Here is a 17051-nt window from a genome sequence, read left to right on the forward strand (position 1 = left end):
GTGTAGTAAAATGAAGCTTAACGCGGGAAAAAAGGAGCATAAACACATCAAAAGATCTGTTTCTTTAATAACTCAATATTAAATCTGGTAATTTTGAAAACAAAGAATGTACCAATTTCTTTGAATGTTAGCTACTGCTACCAAGTCGATACAGCTACACCGCCAACTCTAGTCTGTGCTCTGTATCATCAACCGAATTGTTCACTGAGGGCCATGTCTTCACTCGCAATGATTTAAAGGTATTCCTACAGTAGTGTACCATAGCAGCAACTCTGTCCTGCAACAGATGCTTCTTATCTCGTGAAAGCCATATATGGCATACTTTGTCTGATTACCTCTGAGTTAAACAAGCTAAACGGCTAAATGTGTTAAACAACTAAAAGCTCTGGCCTTTTTGTGCTTGAGGTTTTTTGTTGTGTTTTTTTTTGTTGTTGTTGTTGTTGGTTTTGGTTTGTGTTTGTTTTTTAATGCAAGTGGACTTATAACAGGAGCTTCTGGAAGACGTTTTCATGTCAGTGGCTCACAAAGCTATGCCAGTAGAAATCTACAATGTAGGCATAGCTTAATTTCACATTGATACAGGCGGCAGAATATTGGAAATGTTGTTGAATGCGTTACTGGAAGAAAATATCCAAGGTCCCAGCTCATCTGGCAATTTCTACTGCTGACACTGAGGGGAATAGAAATACACCCATTTCGTGTTAGGCTCAGTCTGGTTGGGCAGAGCATACAGTTAGAAAAATGAACATGTTTTCTCTTTGAAACATGGTTCTTTATATGTGAGATTGAGCTAATGGAGACAAGCAAAGCAATAAACTCCGTAGTAACCCTTTTTACAGTATCTTTGCGGGGACATATTAAGCTTTAAAAGCCTTTTCACTCATGTGGGAGTTCTGTTCTCTCTGAGTGTTTTTCTTCAGCATCCATTACAACTGTTAATGATTAATTATAGATCTGTCTCTTTGTTTTGAGGTCTTCTCTAGCATTCCTGGCTTCATTCATTTGTCTGGAAGGACCACAAGCTGTTTGGAGTCGCAAACCATCTTTTTGTTCTCACATTTTACAGTATGTAGGACAACAGAGTCATGGTCCACCAGTATGGTTCCAAATAACAGCTAGTAATACTGATAATGTATCAGCTCCAAATCCTGTATTCACATAGGCTAGACAGCTGGGAGATGTGAAAAGCCTCAATCTCCTTTGATGTTAGAAAAATATGCAACGGAGTGGGAAGCAGCCGTGAAAAGTTTGTGTATGCAGACAATCCAAAGTTAGTAGTCCACAGAGGGATTTGAGAAGCTGCCTTCATGCTAACTGCATGATCTGGTGAAAAAAAAAACACTTGGTGCTTTGGAAACTTCCACCTCAAGTATGTATACAGTCAAAGGTTTTCATTCCAGTTAATGCTCAAATCTTCTTTACAAATTTGCAGAGCAAGTAGGAGAACATTTTGAATTGTTTATGCTGGTTCAAGCTAAACACATAAGATCATTCATATGCTTAATCAATCATTAGAGAAATAATAATCAAAAAATCCACTTGTATCTAACAGATTGAAACTTCTAAGAAAGTACATTTAGAAAAGTTTCAGATTTTTGGTGAGCACACAAGATTGAAGAACTAGTTGGACAGCAGTTACAATTTTTGCCACAAAGTTCCACTTGAGTAAAATCCATACAGTAATTCATATATCTTGAGTACAGACAAACTCCAGAACTCCATTGGTGCATTCTGAACATGATCGATCACACTGCATGTCAATATTCTCAAAGTCCACTTCAATTCCCTCTTCTGGGGAAACACTTTCCAGAAACCTAGCAGCTATTACTAAACTCAAAACCAGAAGATTAATCAGAATATTAAAATAAAAACGTACTCATTTTGTGATGGTCTGGAGACATAAAAGAGGCAAGGTCTGCGGAGAGAGGAAATCTCTCTTGCAAAACCAGCTGACGGATTTGGAAAAGCAGTACTGCCATCCTACCTCCAATTTATTACCTCCCCTTTATTTGAATAATATTGAATATATAAATACTTTGTCTGATGAATCTGAGTCATGTGACTGCAACAGGACTATTTGCAGTATGAATAACAAGCAAGCAACAAGATTAGGTCCTATCATGTTCTTTCTAAATGCCTAACTGAACAACCTATTACAAATCAGAGTCTAGATGCCACTGCCTGAATTTATATGAACTCTAAATTCCCCTCTGGATTGTTTTTTCAGGGGAAAACCAATGGATATGTGAATTTTTGAAATGCAAGGGTTTCAAAGTTGCTAGCACAAGAAATTTCCCTTCCCCTCTTTTCAGTTGCTACCATCTCAATTATGATCACTCTTAATTGACTAAAATGGTCCAGATGGAGTGTCCAATATAAAGTAGCTTGTCCTCTTTCAAGGTTTCCCAACTATCTTTTAAGGTGCATTGAATTTTAGGAACATACAAATTAGGATGTAAATTCAGGGTTGATAAAAAGGGATACAACCCCTTCAAAACTAATGGCATACACTTATTTTATATTTAGTTATGCTTAATACTGAAAAAAAAACACCAGTTACAAAATCTATTCTTGTCATCTGTATTACCCTTGATAAGGAATATAATCTCTGGAACATCTAAACCTTCACTTATTTTGAAATAATGACATTGAAAGCAAATGACAACAAAAGCAAAAAAAGCCCCAGAAATGCCATTGCATATGCCTGAATGTAAACAATTTTCATACTATAATACAATTTACTCTTTCCTTCTTCTTTGATCTGTTTATGATTTAATTTCTGATAGAGTAGATGTCCAGAACAGTGTTTTAATTTATATTCATTAAGGACCAGTGCAGGCAGATGATGTTAAAAAAATGATACATAATAATTACCTGTAATTAATTTTCCTGAAAAAAAAAAAAAAGGCACACTCCATGCCCCAAAGATAGGTGCTGCATTTTTAGTTCGGTGATTGTGTGCTGTACATCTTATAGTATGTGCCCACCTTTGGTTCATCCTAAAAGGCAGCCAAGTATAGTAGATACATTCATTTTAAGCCCAGAGGAGATGACACTGACTTAGTCTTGATACCTGCATATCACAGGAAAGATAATGTTCCTCTGCAGGTAGGAATTATTCTTCCCTTTTCCTATATAGCACCAAAATTTATTGTTTGCATCCCATCCTTTGGAAAGTCATTCAACGTTGAATTAAAGAGTTAGTTATGGTAAGTTTGCCACTTCCTCAGTAAGCTGCACCAACGATTAATTGCCCTTCTTGCTAAAATTTATTTATTCTTCCTAATTTTTACTTTTCTGTCTCTAGCTTATCCAGAAACTGAATCTTGTTATGCTGTTGTCTGTCAGATTAAAGTGCCCCAAGTATCACAAGTTTTCTCCTCCAGCTCCTTATGAACCATGATCAAGTTGCCTTTTAAACTTCTGTTTGATACACTTAGTAGGTTGTGAATCAGGATAGCAGACCTCACGATGAGCCTCTCGAGGTGCTGAAGTCTCTCTGGCTCAAACAACGGTGTGACATTTGGAAGACTTTCTTAAGGATGGCTGTATATTTTTTTTTAATAATTTGTTTTAATTGTAATCACACATTCGTTAAAAAAGAAAAAAAAAATAAACCAAACAGAAAAAGAGAAAAGCACTGATCCCATCCTCAAAATTCTCTTCACGGACCTGATTCTGCTGACTAGCTGTAGCTCAAGCCTTATTTTGCCTATGTTATCCAAACACTGCACTGTGGGGTAAATCTGCACATGATCAATGCTAAGATGTTTCAATAGTTTTCTCACCCTTGTTTCTGAAGGCTTCAAAGCCTTTAGTTCAGTGTATCTTCCTGACAGCCCTGTGACACAAGATAGTGTTATTATCCTTTTTAAAAAAAAGGAACTGAGGCACAGAGTGACTTAGACAAACGCTGTCAAAAATATCAATTCTTTCTGGCTGCCAACTTTCAGATGCTTGGAGGCAGATTTTTGGAAACCTTAAACAGACATGTAGGCAAATTAGTCCAAGGGGATCATTAGCCTAAGGAGATACTAACCCCTTTTCATGGGTGTTAGGCACCTAACTTCTCAGGTCCTTTTGAAAATCCTCCTAGGCATGATTTTTTTCCAATTTTTGGTGCCAAAATATATTTAAAATTTGGCCCTTGGCAGCTTTATTTTCAGAATACTTGGGATTGCTATAGCAGTTTGTATATTCAGAACACAGCTTAAGTATGCTTCACTTGCAGATGTGAGCACTCAGCACTTTTATAAATCAGTCCCCATATGTCTTGGGTTGAATATTTACAACATTTCTTTCTTCTTACTTATCTTTCACACATTAACTCATTTATTCTCCAGTCATTGCATACAAGTCTTTACTTTTCCCCTTTACTTCAATAGTCTGGTTACTTCAATACTCAGCATCTCAAGTCCTTTGCCAGGAGGAGAGTGATGTTGATGGTTTCTTCCTTCTCAACCGAGTGTAAATTTGGGGCCATTTTGGCTTTCTAACAGAACCTACACCTAGCTCTTTCTTCATTGACCTGCAATTTCAAATTACTTCTGATTTTTTTTCTATGTGGTGTGTATTACATGTGTCAGATACTTGTTTCCTGGTTTTCTTGGTGACTCCTAAAATCAGTTTCACTCAGCTCCACAAGCCGTGTTACTTTTGTGCTCGGTAGTTGATAACGGGCAAGTTGTGTACAGCCCTGAAGTCTCTGGGCTTGGGCCTACGCCTCTGTGGCCTCTGTTAACATCCTGCACTTGTATTGCACTACACCATGCTGTAATTCTGGAGTCATAGATAATTCCTTCTGCAAAGATTAGCTGTAATTACTTACAGGAAATACATCACCATTACAACAGCAATAGGTGCTGCAGCACAAAATTAAACAAAGCTAAGCAAGGCTAAAATAAATTAGGTAATGCCCACCTGGTCATTAGACAATTGCAGTTTCAACTAAGCAGGCTGAAACAAGCCTGGTGAGTGACAAAGGCAAGACCAGGCAAGGAGAATCTGAACAACCCCATCCTGAGTCCTTGCAGTTATTAAAAAGCTTGTAGAGTGTTATTAGCCATGGTGATACTGCATTTACTTGGCTACAGGGACACTCTAGTTTCCTCATTTGGGAATCTAAAATTAGATGATGTGAATCTAGGCTTTGGAGACCAAGCTACAACCAGGCTACTACCGGCAGTGAGGAGCAAAAACTGTGTTCCTCAGCCTGCCGTACTGATCATGGTAAAGATAGAGATTCAGAGCTCTTTGGGTTGTAGCAGTCATCAAATTCAATATGGTTTGGAATATTGTGCTTTCCAACATTTTCATTTTTAGTGTTGAATAATTTCCTATGAATTTCCAAGACTTAAATTCTTACTGTAGAATTTGTAAGGTGGAATTGATATCTCACCAACTAGACTGATTTTTTTTTTTTTTTTTCAGTCTTAATCTCAATTCACTACTCAAAGGAATAACTCAGTTGATTGGCAAATGATGGCCTAAGCTCTGCTATAAATTAATAGATAAATGCAGGTTGGACCATGAGGCCGAGAGGAGGAGGGTCTTTGCTAGGCGATTTGTAGGGGGGAGTGTAAGTCATGTCAGTACATCTGGGTGGTTCCCTGTTTGGCGTGGTGTGGGTAGGCTGGCTCCATGTTTGCATGTGGACAATAGTAACAGTTTATAATAGAAATAGTGACCTCTGTCAGCACTGTGAAATATTAGAAGAAGGAAACCAAGCAACACGTGCTCTGAGGTGTTGTTTCTACTTTGCAGCCATGATTTGGTGGATCTGCATCACCAAAGTTTCCAGGTGTAGTCTTGTCCAGGCTGCATGTGGAGTGGGGTCATTTTCTTTTTTGATGTTCTCCTCCAGTATGCTGAGTGTACTCCAGTGCTGGAAAATGTCTTCATTTGAGAGATAAGTCCATGAGGCTGCTGGTGGAGCATTTTGATAAAGTTTTTTGCTGCAGCCAGAGAAAGACACGTGAAAACCTGATCTAGATCTTTGGACTTCCAGCCAAACCATTAAGCAAGAGAGTAAAACCAGACTGCATAGAATTAGATTCTAGGCTCAGGCTAGCGTCAGCACCTCCTTTTAAAGTCACTGGCAGTTACCTATCTATATCCAGAGGCAGAAAGTGGTCTTTAATAGTAATTAAATGACTCTTGTTTATTGCCATCCGTTGATTAGTGTGGTGAATTGATGCAACCTGCGGGAAACCACTCAGCAGGCACCACAAAGCACTCTGTAAAATGTCTATGTATTTCAAATCTTGCAAGCCTGCAAAACCCCTGAGGATCACACAATCCCTAGCAAACCATTGAGCTGGGATCAAACACTTTCCAAGCTGATGGCATTGACTGTAAACCATCTTATGCTGTAACAGCATACAATTCATGTAACGTGTGCTGCTCTGAGTAATGAACAGACATTGTAAAGAACACACAGGAATGTTAAAAGGTACTTATTATTTACACTTTCCACATGGATAACAGAAGGCCATCTTTAAAGACATGCAACTGTAAAATAATATTTTGGTATACATTATAGTAATAAAACATGATTTAAAGTAATCAGTGATTATTAAGAAATTATTTTATTTTAATTCCTTAGGAATGGGTTGCAAAACCAGGTACAAAATATTTGAAATTCTGAGACAATCGTTCAACGCACGTCTCTTAAAACTGTTCATAGGAGGGGCTGAAGGCACATCTTTAGAATTTCTTGGGGTTTTTTAAGGATGGAAAAATAACATTTTCTTCTCTTCATTTAACATATTTTAACAAAAAAAATATTCATACTGCAAATGAAGCCTAAATGAAAATAACCTAGGTTCCTGGCTGACAATAGTGAAAGAATGCTTTCTGGCACATTTAAAAAATGCAAACTGGTGTTTTTGTCAAAGAAAGAAGGCTGTTATCTACATTCATCTAACATTATCTGTTCTTTGTGAGCTCTCCTCTGGATCTTCTGCTCATTGTACTGTTTTCTGTTACCAATCAAATCCCTTTACTCAACAGAAGACCATCATTTTACCACAGAACAATGGTGCACTAAATGAAGGTTCGCTTTACTCAATACTACATTGCTCCGCACTGAAACAATTTAGGTCTGCTCTGCTTTGCTTAACAGTCAAACCATCAGGCATTTCTGATACAAAATATCATCAGGCTTAAATTTTTTCAAGCATTTTTTTAGCATTTCCTACGAGCTGGTTGGGTGGCTCCCAACTCAGGATATAGCCGTGCAAATGACTTTTTGCTTGGTTTGAAATTACCATAATGTCCTGGTTTGAGGGCCTAAACCACGACACATAAATATACTCCATGACAGCTTCTGAGCTACCATTACTAATTATGACATATCAACAGCCAGGGACAGTGATGGGGGAGGGTAGCATTTTTTCTCATCAGGGAGACCAGAGATTATTTTGAGACTCAAACATTTTAAATTTAGTTCCTAAACCACTCCATGGAGGATGTAATCAGGGGTAGATGGCCCTGTGCCTAATACTAATTGTTTTTACGTCTATATTGGATTATTTATGCAGATTGAAACTAGAGTGATAGAGTCACTCGATAGAAGTTTCCCTCTATGCTACCACAGACCATTGACGAGGGAGGTTGCACAAGGGTGCAATATGGCAGTTGAGAATTGAGCCTTAAGCGGTGGTAAAAAAGAGGTCAACAGTTTCTTGAATGCACTTAGATTTTGTTAGGCTATCTTCAAGCATTTGATACTCCACTTATTCTCAGCTCATTGGAATGAACTTCAGGAGAGAGTCAAATGACCTCCGCAATTTTCTCTGGCAGTTATTTTTGATCCTTTGGACGTGTACCCTCACACCACATCAGTTCAGTAGATCAAATTCTCCTCTGAAACAGTCTCAGGAATGTCTCTTTGTGACAAAGGCCTATCCACTGTATCATCTGAGAGACACTGGAGTGCTAATATAAAGTGCACTACATTATTAGTTGATTCAGCTACTATATGTATTACATATATATGTATTTGCAATATGATGATCCATTTTATGATCAGTCTCTGATTATCTTAGTATTTTCTTTTCTTTACTTCTTTCTTTCAGTATAAGTGGCAGCAGAAGGAAGCTTCTTTTTTGCAAAGTTAGATACTATGTACTATGTACTATGGGTTTCTCCTTTGTGTTTTGTAGGATATAAATTGAGTTTCAAGATGCCGCTTAGCTTTAATACTTAGTGATTGGTAAGTGCAAAATTAGTCATAAAGGGTTCTTCTTACAGCCCATTGTGTGGGTCAATATTTTAGAGCATGTTTTAGACATTGAGTCGGCTCCAAAACACATCTAAGACAATGAAAGATTTCTATTAGTTGCAGTGGTTTTGGAATGTGTCCAGACCTATATTGACTGGAATCATTAGGAAAACCCTTTCAGTCTCCAGAATTAACCTACTTTACAACCTCAGTGATGTATAGAAGAATAAAGAAAATAAACAAAGAAATATATCTTTGGCTGACATGGGACTCATACAGCTGCTTGTGCAACTCAGTTTTGCAATTCAGAGAATCACTGTCCTTACAGTTTCTTTACCTTCCAACAAGAAACAATGTAGAGACCTGGTGTTCTTTGTATTTTCTTCGTTTTTTTTTTTTTTTTTTCTGTATATTTGGAAAAGGGTTTATTCAAACTTAAGGTATTTAAATAAAAACTGGATGTCCTCTTAAGGGCTACATTCTTGCTCAGCTACAAGCTAAGGGACTGAGTAATGCTAACTTGCACTGTAGGGAAGAATATTTCTGTTCATTGCAGGAACTATTAGATGAAATTTTTTGGCCTGCGCTAGGCAGCAGGTCAGACTAGATGAGCTTAGTGGTCCCTAGTGGCTCTAAAATACGAGTCTGTAACTTGTTTCTGGTTGCCACTTAAGTCCTTATCACCACCACTTTGAGTAATTTATAATTCTCAGAATTAGTTCCATCAGTATGAAATTACCACATGAAATACTACTTTGAAGAGGATTTTTTTTTCCCCACTTAATGATAATCTCAGAGGCCTGGACTCACACTGGGAATTTTGGCTCAGTGCAGCAGTGAGCCAAACTACCTCTTCATTTCTACTTAGCATCATCCCCAGCCACAAGTTAGGTAAGTACTTTTTCCACACAATAATTGGAGAAATACTTTAATGACTGGGAAGATACCTCAGAACACGAATTACAAAACCCAGTGTACAGAACTTCTAAGGCAATTCGGAGGAGTTGCTGAAGTGAAGAACTTGGCTTAAAGCCCCCTTCTTTGTGAGACAGAGATGCCTAAATCCAAGCTGGACAGACACACATTTGTGCACTCATTAACTCTTTCCTGGGTTTAGGTACTGAAGTAGGTACCTTTTTGTCAAGGGCTGAACCGCTGATAGAGCAGGTGGAAGTTTCAGTCCCCCATTTGCCATTCCAACTTTGCTATCAAGCTATAGGATGATGTGACATAGTAATATTAGTGTCTGGTGATAATGTCATTTATATAAATACTTCAAATATCACTCCAAGCCAATGCTTAAATTTATGGTCTGCTAATTCATGCATAGTGTCCCTGGTTCAAGGTCAGTGCAAGGTCAGGTGTTGACTAGTCACTTGGACTACTTGAGGAGTCAGAGACATCTCCTCCTGTGGGTGTATTCCGCGTGGTTAGAGTGTATGCCCTAGATCAGAACCCCCCAGCTGAGGAACAGTAAAGGTACTTGTGTGTTCCACTGTGTTTTAGGCACAAAAAAAAGACATGGAACTGTTCATCGTGGCCAAGAATCATGTAATTAAGTGCCATAGGGGATTTTCTGGGGTGGGGGGGAAAGGGAGGGTCTTTAAGTGACTCCCATGAGGCAATTTCCAAATTAAATGCCCGAAGAAACACTGTTTGACCAAACCTCCTGTTCTTGATTCCTGAATTACTTTTTCCCCAGAAATTCTCTTTTAAACTCAGCATTTAAAACCTGAGATAAACACTGTACCTGTACCATCTCTGTTCTAATGAGGGGCCAGAGTGCTGCATGTACAAAGAGGCATTGTGCTAGAAACAGTTCCCAAACATACCCTTGCAGAGGACAGAAGTAAGAAAAAAGACTCTGGAGTTCCATTCAGAGAAACAATTCATGGGTCTCTTCATTGGAGATATAACATGCGCTCTCTCTCTCTCTCTCTCTCTCTCCAGTGGCCACGTTAAAACATTGGCTGGCAGAACAAAAGGTATCCTGCTGTTGGTGCAGCCAGCCATGCCTTTTGGGAATGTTTAGTGATGCTAGTAGTGGGCCGAGTCCCTCTGACTTGAGAATAAATATCATTCTGACTGTTTATATATACGTATTTTCAAAATGGGAAGATACATCTGTGACCTCTGATTCTTTGAGAACACACATGGGAAACTAGACACTGGCTCATCAAGTAGAATTTGGTGGTTTATTCCCATCTCACTGACACCAATCCTGGGAGTTTTACTGCAGAATTTAGTACAACACAATAATGAAGAGTGTGAACTTGAAAACTTTTCTGTTTCTATTCCCTGGCAGAAAATGGAAGTCTATATCCTAGGCTGACACGGAAAATATTACAAGGAAACAAAAAAAAAGTTAAAGTTAAGAACATATTCTTTTTTTTTTTTTTTTTTACAGAATTATGAGAAACACTGGCCACATTATCAGTCAGCCCATACTGGCAATGCTCTGTTGCTATGACTGGCAGCAGTGAAAATAGACTGACTTTTAGCAATGGAGACTCTGACCCGTCGTGTTTCCTTTTAATCAGAATTCTGACAGTGGCAAATACAAATGACACGTTTACTATAAAATGGGTGTATGCATATACATGTGTGTGTGCATCTGATGAATAGAAAACTGAAAATCTTTTAAGGACCAATTATTTCTAAACTAAACAGAATATGCTTCTAGCTCTTTTTCTGGCACAGGCATCCATCAAACAATAACAGGGCATCTGTTGAATAGATATGCACATGCAATGCAAGCAGGCTTAATTTTTATTTGTTGCTCATAAAAGATGTTGCCACAGTTTTATATATTCATTTTTGTATAAACATTTAAGTGAATAAATGAATAAAGTACAGTTACAATGAATAAATGCCAATAAAGATTGTGATTAAATACAAAGCAACGCAGCAGGAATTTCAATAGATTGAAACCGTAGTCGCTTCTACTCAAAAGGGTGTTAACAGTATGCCTCAGGCTCCCTGCCGACGGTTTGAAGCAGCAAGAATGCCTGTAGCCCAAAGCCTTCCCAAAGCAAATAACTTTATAGACTGAATTTCTTCCTGAGGGAAATTCAGGTATTGATTATTATTGTTAACATAGAGGTCTGCTGCATGGTGTGTTTGAAAGGTTTATTCATTATTGGTTTTTTAACAGTTTGCGGGGAAAAGTTTTGATGCATTAATAAAGAACACGTGTAGAAGGGATAGAAGTATGGCTTGACTAATATGTCGGGCATTACACTGCTTTTGATTACAGACTTACTGAGCACAAGAATGGAGACCGGTCCTAATCCTAAACTTATGGGAGAAGTTACCACCTATATCGGTGTTGAAACACCATGTTCTTGAGGAAAATATAGCATGATTTTTTGGATACAAAATATTTAAAAATCTAAATGTTTTTGCCATGTCGTCATTCAATTCTTCCACAACTATTTGCCCCTCAAGAATTAGTCTACGTACATTTTACTACTAAAAAATTCTTTGATGTATTAGTTATCAGTGATGTCAGCGTTTAATATATAACAGAACATTCACAACTGAATCCTACCCGGCTGCTGTCTCCAGCAAGCACTGTAGTTCTCCCAACCCAGGGAAAGAAACAGGCTGGACCATACTAGAGAAACAGACAGACACTCTGAGCTCATATAGAAAAAGATGCATTGGGCCTCTTTGTTCTGTTAATATACTCCTAAATCTTGTGTCCTATTTGGCAATTACATGCTACTTTGACTTTAAGATGCTGGTCTTCAGTCATTTTAATCAGCTGCTGCCAGAGGCTCAAAGAGAAAAGTCTGATAAGTGTTCACAAACACTTACTAAAATGCTTACATACTAAAAGGTGCAGCTCAGGCAGCCATTCCGCGAGACTGTCTCCTGTGCAGAGCAAACTGGGTGAGTGGCACCCACCTGGTTTAGTTTACCACCAGTTTAAACATTTCCTCCACAAATTCTTTCCACGTTCTCATTGTTTCTGCTTACATGCCTCAATGGTCAATTCCAATGTTTTTTTGTGTTAAATGTCCTATGAACCCTTTCCCATCAATTAGGTCAATTACAGGACAACTCATCTGTTCTTTGCAAGAATTATGGGATGTTTCTCAAGAAGTAATGGCAGCTGATTGATTTTTTCCATGTCCTCAGTTCATGGTAAATGTGCTTCTGTCAGAGCATAACTCAGGGGCCTTCTCATCACGGTCTTTCTAGCTAGTCAGAGTTTCAGTTAGCGCAGGTTTAAATCACTTCTAAAAGCAGATTTAAGGTTATTATTTGTTGGTAGGAAATGTAGTAGTACTGACTGGCAAAAGCCCCAGTTAACCCTTTAGTGAAGGAATCACTAAGCATGGGCAGGGTAGTACATGCCATGAGGCATTTGCTAAATGGCGTATTTATCTCACCTGAAAAGCGCAGCTGAGAAAAAAAAAAAAAAAAAAAAGTGGTCATTAAAAGGACTTTAAAAGGAACTTCTAATAAGTTTGTAACCTAAGTGTGCAAAGTGTGAAAAATGCTGTCCCATCTCTAAAGAAAGTTTAGAATTTGAAGAACTGTCCTTGCTACCAGGTAAGTCACAGCATTTCAGACGTTTTTCCACCAGCAAATCCTAGGAACCCTTGCAAACAAATAAAGTTGCTTTCCTTAAAACCTCTATCTTTAACAACTGAATTGTTAATGATCTTATTGTACTCAAAGGTTTGCACAACTTGCAGCAGTACAATATATATCTCCTTTCATTATGACAGCATAAAAAATTTAGTGTTGCGAATAATTATTAAAATTAACATCTTTTAAAGCTTTAGTTAAGGATAAGGACAAAACCTCTTGATGTTAATAGAAAAAATGCTAATAGAGCACTTCATAAACTTTATCACAGTATCACAGTATCACAGTATGGTAGGGATTGGAAGGGACCTCAAAAGATCATCTAGTCCAATCCCCCTGTCGGAGCAGGAACACCTAGACGAGGTTGCACAGGAAGGTGTCCAGGCGAGTTTTGAATGTCTCCAGAGAAGGAGACTCCACAACCTCCCTGGGCAGCCTGTTCCAGTGCTCTGTCACCCTCACTGAGAAGAAGTTTCTTCTCAAATTTAAGTGGAACCTCTTGTGTTCCAGCTTGAATCCATTACCCCTTGTCCTATCACTGGTCGCCACTGAGAAGAGCCTGGCTCCATCCTCATGACATTCCCCCTTTATATATTTATAAACGCTAATAAGATCACCCCTCAGTCTCCTCTTCTCCAAACTAAAGAGACCCAGCTCCCTCAGTCTTTCCTCATAAGGGAGATGCTCCACTCCCTTAATCATCTTAGTTGCCCTACGCTGGACTCTCTCCAGCGTATCTTTAGTTTCATCTTGATATTATTTTGATTACTTAAGAAGAATCTACCCGTATCCTTTTGTTGCACTACTGCAATAGGTTCTTTGAAATGAAAATCTCTGTGTGCATCTGAAGCAAACCAGCAGAAGACTCCCCAAACAAGAAACTACTAGGTGGAGACCAGAGGAAAGAGAAGTACAAACCCAGATCCTGACACTTGCATCTTAACAGAAATCTCAAGGGAGCTCCTCAGCGGTACATGCAGGACTTCATATCTCCAGAGAAACTTACTCTGCATGGTTATAAGAAGTGATAATGTGAGCAGGACCTGTACAGAGGAAGAAAAAAAGACCTAGACAGATGCTGAACTAACTGAAGGTACGACCTTGTAGGTAGGAATTTCTTCCTTGAAACCCGCATTTAAAATTGTTGCATTTACTTTTAATGTTACTGGAAGCTGACAATCTGTGCATGCCTGCTGGAATTTGTTTTGAAACAAAGCTCTGGAGACACAGTTAAATCAACAGTGAAGCTGAAAGGAAAAGGTCCCATTAGTCCTGGAGCAGAGACTCCTGTAAAATCTTCTAAATGCAGTTCAGAGATACCTTAATGCCATTGAAAGACACCAGAAAAAGAAAATAATAAAAATAAAAAAAGCCATGTACATGATTATCTCCCCTAGTCCTTTTTATAAAAATGCAAGGACTATTCATCCTCACATTTGAATTTGGCATGCACAGTATAGCTCCAATAATGTGCAGTGAAAGCAACACAGGACTGAGGTTTTGCAAGGCCTCATAAATGAAAGTGAAAAACGTGGCACTGAAGAGAAAAACCTCAGGAATGCAAGGAAAGATTCAGCACAGAAAAATGGGTGAGGAGAGCAGGACAGCACGTGTAAAACTGTTGCAGGGTAAAAAGAGAGTTGCTCTACTGTCAGGTAAGAGTTTAAACAACATCAGGGTAGTGGAAACCGTGAAAAGAAATTGCCTTTATCCTTCCAGAATGAGTTGTGAGGGGAGATGAGAGAGAAGCTGTATATTACGTCTAGGCTATTCACAGAGGAGACATCACCCTGACTGTTTCCTCTACGTGTTTATTCCAAATTTGAGTATGAATTGTATCTAATAGGAGTAAAAGCCCAGAAGACCAATTTGACACAGCTCAATTAGTTTATTGATCAGAACTATGAGACCACAGCCAATCAAAACCATAACATATGTGTTACCAGTCTCTGCTGCAGTATTCTAGTGGTTTGGGTGAACCAAAGGGTATTTTTCTTATACTGAGTAATATTCATATCTTTCTGGTTATGAGGCAAATCTGCAGAAAAAAACTATCATCCGTTTGATACTTATCAAAAAATGAGTGCCGTCTGCAAATGTTGTACACAATTTAAAGATACGTTGATAGCTTATCATTTCTACTCTTTTTTTTAGTCATTTTGAACATACAAAGCCCTACCACAAATTTTTGTCTTAAAGCTTGAGAATCATCAGACTGTAATCGACAATTTACCTACAACAGCAGAAAGGTCTTTTTCAATCAATATTCAAAACCAGCTTAGGTAACAAAAGATGCTATTTTGTACTTGTAAAGGTGTAGGTTAGGCATTGTCCTGCAAGACAGGCAGATATTACAGATGCCATTATTTTTGCATTTGTCAATTTTAGTAATGGATCGTTTCCCCCTTCAGCATTATTGACAGGTTTATACACCTGCTAATGAATAAAGCTTCCCAGTAATGTCTGGGCTAGGATTCCTCCTACTTGCTGAAAATATCACCAAACTTTAAACATCTGTGTTCAGGTGGGCGGGTTTGTACGCTTATTTAGGGTACTTTCAGCTGAAATAGCTTGGAAAATTTCAGAAGACACAACTAACATTATTTTGCACATTTTAAGTGGGTCCTTAAAAGTAGCTCATTAAGTTAGGTCTCTGTGCTGCGGAGAAAGGACTTGACATTTGGCAGGGTGATTTCTGAGGTAATAACTGTATGGGTTTTCTGCTGATTTTGTGAAAAATTATCCAAATTTGAATAAGCTTTTGACATGTTATGAAGTTAATATTGTGTGACTTGGTAGAACTCATTGTTTCTGTCTTCTGAAGATGCTCTTGCTTTACTTTGCTCCTTAATAATCTCCTGAGCTATGTCCCTGTCCCTGCCACCCAAAACGTCCAAGCCTGGAGATATAGATGTTTAGGAACATATTGCTGTTTAGGAGAATATTCCTGTGCCTGCTTTTGCTCCTGTTTTTCAGCAGCACTGTGGCTCCAGTCTCTGTAACCGAGTTCCCATGTTAGGATTGGCTCTGAGTAATGAGGAAAAAACGTAGAAAAGAGGTTTAACTGAATGGACACAGGGAAGACGGGAAAGAATAGGAGAGATTAATAAAAAGGGAAAGGAGGAGATTAGAAAAAGAGCAAGAAAAGAAGAGACAGAAGAAACAGGGGAGGGGGATAAGGATAGGCTAAGGAGAAGACGAGTTGCGAATAGCTCAAAACTATTCTCCTTCAGGTGCTGAGCAGTTCTTGGATCACACCACTGGATATTTCTTCGCCATGTAACAAATTGCTGCCACACTGCCAACTGCATGTTTCTGTCCCTCTCTGCATGGTGACCCATACAGAAGAGAAAAACCTTCTGCAGCGACTGCCTAATCTTTTCATTTGAGCATCAGAGCGCACCGTGCTGCATATCTGAATCCCTGCTTGATCCTAGGAAGCGGAGGCCCATGAGGCAGGGTCCTTCAGGAAAACCCTTTGAATAATAATATATACACAGGCTTCCACAGGAAACCTTATTTCTGTCATTTGCGAGCTTTTGAGAAACACTGATTTGCAATTTTAATATTTTTTAGCTGAGGATTTCAGTTGGAATATATGCATTCTCTTTGAAGCTAGCCTTAGCTATTTTTTCCAAACAGCTGAATTTTAGACTGTTCTGTGAATTAAACTAATTCTGTGTGCTTTTAAATTTATTTTTTTTACCCAGTGAAGTACCTTGAAAAAAGATGTTTTTCACTGACTTATTTTGTGATTGAAATATTATTCTTTGCCAGTATGCCTGGTTACTTTCCACAGTATTCCGTTCTAATAAACATAGTCTCCCAAATTCATAATTTCTCTGCTGGGCTGCTTTCAGCTTCTTGTGTGAATGCACAAGCAGCAGTCCTGCTGTACCACTTAGATACACTGATCTGACACTGAAAAGCGATAATTGTGTTTAATTTCAGCATAAGAAAGTCTATTGTAAAAACTGGAATGTAATCAAGTCACAATTAGAAAAGCAACTGGCTAAATTTCTTCCATTAAAAAGGCAATAAGGAGGCATCACATGGAAATCCTTTATTAATGAACTAATACATACAGTACAGAACAGTAATTTGTAAATTGCTTTTAAAATTTAAACAATTTCTTTTATGGGACAGCCATACAGATCACATTTTAAAATAAATAATTTAAAATGTAAAGAAATAAAAAGGAAAAAAACAAGGTTTCTTTACAAGAGAT

This window comes from Vanellus vanellus, assembly GCF_965231255.1.
Source record: "Vanellus vanellus genome assembly, chromosome: 3".
Taxonomy (NCBI): Eukaryota; Metazoa; Chordata; class Aves; order Charadriiformes; family Charadriidae; genus Vanellus; species Vanellus vanellus.